At 56.1% G+C, this 10,929-nt stretch overlaps 1 protein-coding gene across 1 annotated transcript in view; it reads left to right on the forward strand.

The window, feature by feature from the left end:
- Positions 1 to 10,929, forward strand: part of UCKL1 (uridine-cytidine kinase 1 like 1) — a 179,119-nt gene that overhangs the window by 21,479 nt on the left and 146,711 nt on the right. The window lies entirely within an intron of this gene.

The raw sequence follows: 10,929 nt of genomic DNA on the forward strand, positions 1-10,929 counted from the left end.
TTCAGGGCCACTGGGCCAGAGGAGTAGCTGGTCCAGAGCCGTGCCAGCCAAGTGGATGCAGTCTCTGGGGTCTGGACTGATCCTTGCATGCGTGAGAGTGTGTGCAAGCCCTTGGGTCTCCTTTCTCTCCTCCTCTATGTCGCCTTTTAAAACCCCCCTCTCTGTCTCCTTCATAAAACATAGGAAGTTCAAGCCATTCATTTTGCTATTTATGTCTCCCTCCCCACGCCCCGGTCCCCTCCCTTGCCCCCTGCAGCCTCTCGGCTCGCTGCTTGCCCAGCATCCTTGACCCTGAGCAGTCTGGTGTGTATGCACTTCCCTTTTGGCCCATGGAAAGCGCCACTCTGAACTGGTGCCTTGATAAGTCTGCTGTGGGAAGGCAGGGGCTCCTGGGCTCTCACACAGGGCTTTCCCATGTAGCATTTCCTATGCTGTCCCTGCTCGCCAGTGCGATCTCCAGACCAGGGAGATGGGGAAGCTCTCCAGATGGCAGTGCCCCCTCTCCAGCAGCAGATCTGCCCACCTCAGGCTCTTGTGACTTGCTCTGTGTCAAAAGCCGTGGTGTGTGGAGGGAAGCATCCTCCCAAGGAGGACAGGAGGATGGTGAGCTTCTCATGGGCTTACATGGCACCTCTCAGCTCCAACACAGCGAAGGATTGCAAAGGGCTTTGACCCCCGCCTCTGTTGCAAACAAAGCCCTGATACTGTCCCCCACAGAGCTTGAGATAGATGGGATCAAGCAAGCGCAAGGCAGGGCAGCCAGGGCTGGTTCCGAGACCTCAGAGGGGCTGGAGATAGGGATCTGCTGGCAGAGCGGGAGGAAGGAGAGGCTCATCCAGGAGGGCTGGAGCAGCACCAAAATACCTTCCCTGAGCTGCCTTGCAAAAGAATAGGGGCCTCAGTGTCCCAGCTGCATGCTGGGGACCGCAGCGGTCCCTCCATCCCCACCACCATGGGGACATAAGGAAGGTGTGGCTGTACGGACACACACCTCCTGCTGCCCACCAGTGAGGCAGAGGCTGAAATCAGTGAACAGACAGCCTTTGGTCTCCTCCATCCACGGCTGGAGTAAAAGCTTCTTAGACACAACTGCATGAAGCCCTGCAGGGCAGGTTCTCCATATTCAAGGGCACCTGCAATCTAAAAGCTATTGGACCTCCCAAAGCTGGGGATGGATTCATGTATCTGAGTGGGCTGCTGGGTAAACTTGGAGGACTGGAAGGAAGAGTCTGCATGGCCGAAGTCAGCAGGGTAGGTGGCTGCACTGCTGGAGGGTGAAGGCAGCGTGTTCCCTGCTTCACTGCCTTCATCACTCCCTGTGAACCCCCTGGATGCCCCCTTGCCCCATGCTAATTGGCCCAGCAAGGCTGAGCAGAGCCAGGTCACTGGGGTTTTGCCATGCCCTCTGCTCTCCAGCTCTCCCCTCATCGATGAGATCACAGATAAGAGCCTTCTCCCCCTTATCTCCCCATCAGCGGTGCTGCAGATGGTTCAGCTGCCCCACCACCGAGCACCGAGCCCTGATCTCATCAGCGCGCCGCACACTTGCAGCTCGAACAATAACCTCCTTCCCTGTCCGACACAATTCCCAGAAATGCACAGCCTCCTGCTAAAGCCTCCCTGGGGGAAAACATGCCAGCCAGCTTGTCGGCACCAGCACAGACATCGCTGCCAGCCGCTGGCAAACGCAGCCTGCTGCGTCCCCAGCACGGAGGCACCTCTGCAAAAACAAGGGTGTGCTGGGTGGGGTGGAGGGAGAGGCCGAGCTGTAGTCCTTGAGGCCATCCTTTAGCAGGCTGTGCTCAGGAAGTTCTTCCTCTCCGGGCATTTGCACCCAGGTGCCTTGCCCTGTCCCAGCTGCCCTGTTCGCAGCCCACTGCCTGGCTGCAATCACCTGCCTGCTCCAAATGCCCACTGGGTTCATGATGCCTCCTCATGATGCCTTGTGACGGGGCCAGGAGGCAAAACCGAGACCTAGCTGCATGGAGTAGGAAGTGGAGACAGGGCTTGTGGCTCCTCTCACCCTCGGAGAACCCAAATTTGGAGAGGCTCTTATGCATCTCTCAGCATCACTGAGCCCCTCGGTTTGCTGGATCTTTCCCTCATTTGAGTGATCACCATTGGCACTTCCAGATGGAATGTTTGGGCACCCAGACAGGCACAACTTGAGCTGAGCTGGGGGTGGGAGAGGGCCGCAATGTCCCCAGCATGGCAGGACCAGCGTATGATGTCTCTAACATGGGACATCCAGCCTCATGATGTTCTCAACAAAGGAGGAACAGCCTCATGATGTTCTCAACAAAGGAGGACCAGCCTCATGATGTCCTTGACACAGGAGGACCAGCCTCATGATGTTCCCGGCACATGAGAGCCAGCCTCACGGCGTCCCTACTGCAGGGTGCATTGTTCATGAAAACACATGGGGAATCCAGCCGCGGAGGACAGACTCGCTGGCTGCATTAGGCTTCCTGCCTCCTGGCTATGACCGACCGCCGCCTGACATCATTGCTCCCGGTGGGAATGGCCACCCCAGCTCCACTCAGACCCAGCAACAGCCAATGAGTTCCTGACCTTCTGCCTGGCTTTCTAGCTTCCCCCAGCCTCCCATGGTGCAGGGGCATTTGTGCCCTCTGTCCTCCTGCCGCAACAGCTGGCAAATCTACATCCTCTTCCTCACCATCATGGGCACGACTGAGGTGATGCTTCCCATCCGAGGTTGCTGGATGGCACCATCCCTCTGTCCCAATGCCTCATCTACTGGCCACTCCTTCCCTGCCCTCTGTGAGCTGGGTGGTTGGAGACCCTTCATCTTCTTGTGCCTGGAGGTGTTCACAACCAGGTTGGATGGGGCTGTGAGCAATCTGATCCAGTAGGAGGTGTCCCTGCCCATGGCAGGGGGTGGAACTGGATGGGCTTTAGGGTCCCTTCTAACCCAAACCATTCCGTGATTCTATATTGGAAGGTTTTTGCTGCTGTGAGAGTCACGGCTGTGACATGGCCCCTGTGCACCAGCCCTGGCCAGTGCAGAGGCACCAACCTTCTCGCCAGCATCCCTGTATCTGCCCAAACAACTACAGAGAGTGGGTGCAGCGTGCGCCGAATCACTCACCCAAACCTCACACACCACTCTGGGCTTTTCTAAATAGAAAGCCTTCCTGGTGAGAGGTTGTCGAGGCATCCCACAACCTTTGGATTGTCACTGCGGTGCCTCCCTCACTCTGCAGCCTCAGCCATGCACAGTCACCAGTTTTTATCCTAGGTGATTTCTCACGAGCCAGCAAAGTAAACCTTCCTCCTGCCCTTGCCCGACCCCGCTGCTCTCAGCATTTCACTGCAGCTGCTTCCAGTGCTGCTCTAAGAGCTTTTCATTGCAGCCTAAACCTCCCTGCCTGGTTCCAACCTCCTGGCTCCAGCCCGCTGGGGATGGAAGGTTTCTCCTTCCCGAATACAAATAGAACTGTAATCTGCTAAAGCCCGCTGTTGATCCCAACTGCATCCTCCTGTCCTCCTACAGCGCGCCTTTTACGCCGGTAATAGCACCAGGCTCCTTCTCCCATCATTGTTGACTCGACAATGCAAACTGTTTGTATTATTGTGTCCCCGAAGCTTTGCCAATAGCACATGTGTCCCGAGCTGATAGCAACAGGCTTTGGCAAGGCTGCGGCTCCATCAGATAAGAGCCTTTAACCTTATTTCTCCATGCCACAAAGGGCTGATCCGTCGTGAGCCCTTTGCTTATCCTTCCCGAGCACTTTCAGATCAGAGCAAGGTTGAAGGGGCCAAGCGAGAGGGGCCATTTAGAAGGAGGGCAGAGGTGGAGGTGTTTGGGACGAGCAGCCTGGGAAACGGCACTGCCTTGGGTGAGAGAAGAACCCTGGAGGGAAATGGAAAGATAGAGCTGCTTTCCCAGGCAATTTAAGAGCTAAATCCATGGCCGTCCCCTGCCTTCCTCAGGGACCCGTTTCACCCCGCCGTGCTCCACCTTGGCCCGGCTCCCACACACAGCAGGAGTGAAGTGGAGGAGAGACACTGGAACCCAGCGCCCTAGCACGCTCCCGGCTGGCCTGCGAACAAAGCCTTTCCCTTGGAGCTCTTCCCCACCTCCTGCCTCTTGCTCGCTGCGCCCTGCCAGCTGTAGGGTTCCCCGGCTTTGGTGCAGCCTTCGTCCCTGGGGATCCACACCATCCTCCTCCTCCCACCCTGCACCCCTGCACCAAACTCCTTCACGGCCACTTGCAGCAATCCTGAGCCCCAGCTCTGCTGCTGAGGGATTTCAGAGCCATCCCCACTGCCGTTTGCCCTGAGCTGCTGCAAGAAGGATGCTCAGGAATCAAAAAGCAAAGAAAAAGATGCTACCTATGGCAAGCTTTTAAATCTAATTTTTAGGCCTGTTTCTGGGATGGATGGTGTCACAGTTCTCGGGGTTTTGAGCTGCCAGTGCAGCATGTTCATGCTCTGATTTCACTTCCCTGAATGTCCCCTGAGCAGCACCAGACTGGAAAAGTTGTTCCTCTGCTTGCAAGAAAGGAAAGTGCTCAGGCCCTTTTCTTTATCCTTAGTTTTATTATCATCATAATAATTCTTATTATTGTTCTCTCTCAGGAAAGAAGCACTCTGTCAAAATTACCCTGATGCATCCTGCCCTTTGCTGGGGAGATGCTATCTCTATGGGGCCTGAGGAGAGGCTGGGTTGGCCCGTGCCCTGCACAGTATATGGGGAAACTGAGACACAGAGTCACAGCAGCACCTACCTTCTCTGAGCCAAAATTCCTCTCTCCCACTTGGGTTTGGCACTGAGGGTTTCCCTGTTGATGTGAAGGTGAAGTTGCTCTCAGACACATCTTCATCCTTTCTGCTGGGTGGTGAAAGCCCTGGTGGAGCAGTGAGGTGACCACAAGACCCTGTGTGAAAGGAGGTGGACTGCAAGCTTCAGTGAAAGTTGTCACTTCCAGAGATGCTGCAAAGGGCTCCTCTTCCTCCAGATCTGTCTAAGGGGATGCTCGGAAACCTGACAACTGCCTCCCAGGGATCCTGTGAGCAAACCAGCCAGTGCATGGAAAGCCAAGCAGAAAGCCCTGGGTTCAGGGGCTGCAGATGAAGTATGGAGAGGGGTGAGGGGAGAGAGGAGCGCAGCGCAGGCAGCAGCCATCTGCAGCGGGACAGTGAGGTAATGCCTCACGCTAACTTAAAGCATGTCAGGAGCCACAGCAAACCTTTCCCAGATGGAGACGTCCTGCACTGCTGCATCATTCCTGATGAGGAAGAGGATGGGCGAGTCTGCTGCTGCCAGCCATGGGGCTTAGTGGGTGCAGGGTTGCAGCCAGACCCCGGGTCCCTGCTCGCCAGATGCTGGAGTTTCATTTTAGGGAGCAGAGAGGCAATAACTGGCTCAGCCCTTGCTGACAAGCTCCTGAGGAGTGAGAGACATGTGGTGAAGGTGTGATTGTTGTGTCGCCTTCTTTAATTCCTCCCCCCTGCTTGAAAGTAGCATCCACATCCCCGATGCAGCACAAGTCTTTTTATTCGTGGTACTTTCAGTCAAATGATGCTCAGAGAGCAAGGGATGAGCAAACACCCAGTAGGGTGCAGATGTCAGGAATGTGGAGAACAGAGCCCTGGTGAGAAAGGTTTCCTTAAAAGGGGAGCTGCACTTTTCCTGGGGGAACATCATCCCCTGGTAGTCCCCAGCACAGCAGAGACACTACTTTGGAAGAAAGCATGGGACATGGTCACTGAGGCCATTGCGGGAGGGTTTGCTGCTGCGTGGAGAGGGACTACAGTGGAGATGCTCATGGGCATGCGTGGCTGCAGGGCTGCAGACAAGCAGCTCTGACCTCCCCAAAACCACCAGGCTCAAAAATCCTCCTAACTGCAGTTTTCTTTCCTTTCCCCAGCACCCAGGAGGAGGTCAGACAGCCCAGAGCAGCAAGCCTGGGCATACAGAAAGCGCAGGATCCTGGTTCTTGGCTGCATCTCCTGCACAGACACCACCAAGCAGCATTTTCTGCCAAGTTGAGGGATGGAAGCAGCGAATAACCTGGTGTGCCCAGGCTCTGCACAGCCCAACTGTCGGCCAGCTGCCTGTTCCTGCGAGGATGCAGTGCCACAGGCAGAGCACATTTTCATCCTATAATCGAGAAAAGAAGTTATGCCGATCGGAGCATCTGAACGGCAGCCAAATCTGCTTCTCAGCGGCTTTTCTACACTCTGTATTCATGTATTTGGCAGGACTAGCTCTACATTGAGGTAATTCATTAATGCTGAACCAAAAATGTGTTTATGGGAGTCTTGAAATAGTTGGTAGAAGTGTAAGACTTTCCTTCCTAAAAGCCTGGGCTTTCTCTGTGATGGGAATTGAGTATTAAAGCGGCAATTGCTGCTGCAATCAGCTGCTGGGGAAGCGGCTCCAGCCAGCATGCACACGCGTGCCTCGAGCACACCCACCATGCACGCCCCGGCGCTCCCAGCCCTCCTCGTGCACCGCACACTGTGCTGAAATCCTTCCTCGATGTTAGCCCAGCCTTAAGTACCGCGGGTGGGATTTGCAGCAGCTTCACTTGCACTTGAGGCATGGGGGCTGCACCCCTGGGTTTTGGGGTCAGGGAGCAAATGCAGGGCAATGTGACTGGAAGTGCAGCACCCCAGACTGGTGGGACCATCACTGGAGAGCTGGAGCTGTACAAGCAGAGGCCGTGGCATGGAAAAACCAGGGCAAGGGGAAGCAGGATGGCTGCGGTGAGGACCAAGGGCTCCGGCTGCCACACAGGAGGCTGCGGTGTCTGCAGCTGTACCGAGAAACAGCTTTTTTGGGTTAGCTGTGGGTTTTGCTGCTCGTGCCATGGGTTTTGCTGTTGTCGTTCTAGTTATAATCCTGTATAAACAAGGCTGACCTCTGGTTATTGAAAAGAGCTGAAAAAGGAAGACAACTTGCTCTGCTTCCTCGAATGCGGTGCCTGGTTACTGGCCTTGGCTGGCACGCTCCACACCGCACTGCCAGCTCAGCGCTGGAGCCTCGGGGACCTGCCAGCATGGGGGGCAGCAAGCAAGCAGGCTGTCAGACTCTGGGGCAGAGAGCCACTGTGACCTTTCCACACCTTTCCACTGTCCCTGGTGCTCTTCTTTTGTTAGATGTAGCCCAAAGTGAAGAAAAAGAGCAAATGAGAAGAAAACAGCTGAGCCAGCCATTCCTAGGGCTGGGGCTGGCTGTAACAGTTCTCCACCCACCACTCTGACTCAGGTGGGAAAGGGTCTGGTCCCCAGCTGGGGACATGGGACACTGATCACGGGCGTTCGGCTGCTGCCGGGGTGCTCCTAACACAGATGCTGCACTGTGTCCGCCGGCACCCAGCAGCCCATAAGCGGCTTGCTCAGTGCTTGCCAGCTCCGCCTGACCCACTGAACTATTTGTCCATGAGGAAACTGGGTGCTGAGCTGGCCCTTGGAAAAAGGGAGGCTCCAGCAAAACGTGGAGCATTTCCCAGCAGATGACTTCAGCCTCCCGGCAGGGCTCACACATCCTTTGCTCTCCAGGAAGCGCCTTTCTTCGGGAAGCCTTTGTTCCAGCAAGGCTGCAGTAGACAAAGCTCTGAGGGACCCCACGGGACCTGTTGGTGTGGGGGCACCTCTGGAGATGCTGGGCAGCCCTGCATGGGTCCCCCACATCACGTGAGGAATGTCCTCGCTCCCCTCTGTCACCCCTGTCATCCTGTCATCTCTGTCATCCTGTCATCTCCTTCAGGATGAAGAAGCAGGTGTGGATGCAGGCCACATCCATCCCACCACTCTGGGTACCTGTGTGCTGTGGCCTAAAGATAATTATTAGCTGTAATTAATAAGAAAGCTTTTCCTGTGAAATACCTCATTCATCCAATCGGACACACCACGCCACCGGTAATTACATAGTGATTAATTCATTAGTGGCATGAACACATCTAGAAGTAATACTGGTCTCTGGGAGTGTGTGAAGGAGGCTCTGGCTGCTGCACCCACGCCTGAGGACAGATCCTGCTCCTGCCCCTTTGACTCCCCTTGTCCCTTGCACCCCCTGCAAAATGAGAATGAAAAGCTGTTTTCCATCACGGTATGGGGCTTTGCTGCTGTGCCCCAGGGACTCTGCCAGCATCCACTGCCACCTCTGGAACCTGGATGCAAATTTGGAAGTTAAATCCTTTGCATTTGGTTGTACAGCCAAGCCTGGGGCTCCTGCACCCACCCAAAGCCAGCAGCAGCAGAAATAACCATCAGGCTGAGCCAGCAACCCTCGCTCTTACCTTCTCACCATCCTCACCACCTCTCCGTGAGCCCCCAAATCCCCAAGACCCCTTGGGATGGTCCAGGAGCCGCCGCCTCTATTTTTAGGCGGGTGGGAGCTCTGTGTCGGACCTGGCTGGGAGGAATAACCGATGGCGAGAGGCGCAGGCTGGGGGCTGGGAGGGAAAATGCCTTTGTGCTGGGGCGCGGAGGCTGCCGTCCCCACCACGTTTCCTCTGCTAGGTGTGGTGCTGGGCTGCGTGGGATGCTGGGGAGGGAAAGCAGAGGCTGGGGTGGGGGCAGCGAGCTGTAAAACTGGGGGGTGAGAGGAAGAAAAAAATAGAAAAAAAAAGAATATATAGAACTCCTGAGGTTGTGTGCCGGTCTGGGGTCCAGCTCGCCCGACGCCAGGCCCGGCGAGGAGGGTGCAGGGAGAGGTCACCCAGCTGGCGGGTGCACAGATCTTATCTCTGCCCAGCAACATCCAGTGCTTCCTCCCTGCGCACTGGGGCTGGGGGTCACCAGCACCCCATGCTGCACCCCCGTGCTTCCAAGGAGGGGGTTTGCTGTGGGGTTTTGTGTCCCCACTCCAAGAAAGCTGAGCTAGGCACAGAGCCCATGAACTTCACCCTGCACCCCAGCTGGATAAGGGTGCTTTCCCTCTCTGGGGCAGTTATCGGCTTTGGAGAGGAGGAGCGAGACAGTGTGGCACTGCCCTCACATCTCCCTCCTGGACTGGTCCAGGCACTTTTTGGTGATTTACACCTAGTAATTTTTGCCCGCAGACATTTGCACCCAGACATATTTGCACTCAGGCATTTTTGTATGATTTGCATGCTGCTCCATCCCCTTTTGCAGCTCTCCTTCCCCTCTCTCCCTGCTTCAGAGCTCTCATCCCTCCTCCTCTAGCAGCCATGCCTTTCTTATCCCCTCTGCCACCCTCCCCAGCTCTTTGCCCCATCGCTGCCCCAGGGATGCACTGCAAAGCAGAGTTTGCAAACGTACTGCAAGGCAGGGCTTGCACCATATGCACGCGCTGGGGTCGAAGCACTTGGCTTTGCTCTGTGGGCAGAGGAGGTCCCAAACTACCCCAGTGCAAGAGGAACAGCACCACCACTCTGATCCCCTGCCCCGTGCTGTCCGTGCACAAGGAAAGCATCACAAGCCCCCTGCCATCCCATACAGAGAAGGCCCCAGCTTGCAGCGGTTGCACAGAGCAAGTGCGGCAGCCACAAGGCTCTGCCTCCCCTGGGAGCGATCGCCCTGTCTCTTAGCATCATTTCCAGGACTGGAAAAATCTAAGCTGCCCTCACTCCCACGCCTCTGCAGCTCATCCCCAGCACATCCCAGATGTCAACTGGTGCCTCCAGGTCCAACCCTGCTCCGGGGCAGCTCGGAGTCCACCTGGAGGCCAAGGATGGTGCTGGGGCCACGGGTTGTATGCGGGGTGGGGAGAGAGTTGTGTAGTGGAGTGAAGCCTGGGAAAAAGACCTGGATCCATGGTCTGGGATGTCCCCAGAAGCTGCCCAGACCGACTGCCCCAAAGGCTGCTCCCAGCTCCCCCCAGCACCCACCTTGCTGCTCCCACGACAGCGACAAAGAGCCAAAGCCTCCAGCAGCAGCTCCTCCAGCTTGGTGATGCTCCAGCTTCCTCCTCAGCTGTACGGCCGAGGCAGGATGGGAGAGCAGAGAGTAGGCTCCTTGCAGCCACACGGCTTCTCTTGTGGACCGGTGTGGATTTACCCTTGCAAAATATTAATAAAAAGTTCCAGGATCATGAAGGAAATCTAGCCTGAAACCTCTGTGGCTCCTGGCTAGCAAGGTCTTTGTTTTGTTTAGGGTTAACTGAGCAGATTGGCTTTTTCAAATCACTTCCAGACACACAGAACCCATGGCATGCAATACCCCACCGCTGTGAGGAGGCTGGGAGCTGGGCTCTTGCGCAAGCCGGTGCCCTAAGTCTTCCTAAAACTGAGGTTCAGGTTTCAGGCTGGGGTCTCGGGCATGTTCACAGCTGGAGCGGGCTCGGAGACAGATACCTGGAGCTGGAGCATCTGTCACACATCAACCCCACAGCCTGGCGGGTGTCGGGGAGCAGGGAGAGCATGCAAACAGATCTCCTTGCTTGCAAACAGATCCCACAGTTCATAATTCCTCCGTGCCAGGGGCAGAAAGGACCTTCGGACCATCTAGCCTGATGCTTGGCACTGCAAATCTCAGCTGGGTGGCAGCCGAGCGAGCAGAGGAGTGACCTGGCAGCCGGGGGGATGCGTTGCTGCTCCGCAGCAGGCAATGGCAGCGTGATCTGGGTGCTCCAGCAGCACAGGTTTTATCCACAATCACCCAACTGCCGGTGAACTCATCATTCCATAGACTCAACAAGCTGGAAACATGTTTCTTTTAACAGCAAGGAGCCCTTTCTCCCCCGAGAACTGAAATTCCCACTAGAAGATTGCCAGGGGAAGAGGGCTCGCCCTTGCCTTCACCCCAAGGCTGCTCCCAGTCCCGGATGGGGAACGCTGGCCAAAACACACACACACACACCGAGTAAGTCATAAGCAAAATAAACGCAAAGCCCCAAGCATCCTTGTGTGCCTGCAATCAGGGAGCAGGGCAGGCAAATCGAAACACTTCCCTGCCTCGGCTGGGCACGGGCTGATTGCAAGTAGCCAGAAAAGG

The sequence above is a fragment of the Phaenicophaeus curvirostris genome, chromosome 18 (assembly GCF_032191515.1).
Source record: "Phaenicophaeus curvirostris isolate KB17595 chromosome 18, BPBGC_Pcur_1.0, whole genome shotgun sequence".
NCBI classification, from domain to species: Eukaryota; Metazoa; Chordata; class Aves; order Cuculiformes; family Cuculidae; genus Phaenicophaeus; species Phaenicophaeus curvirostris.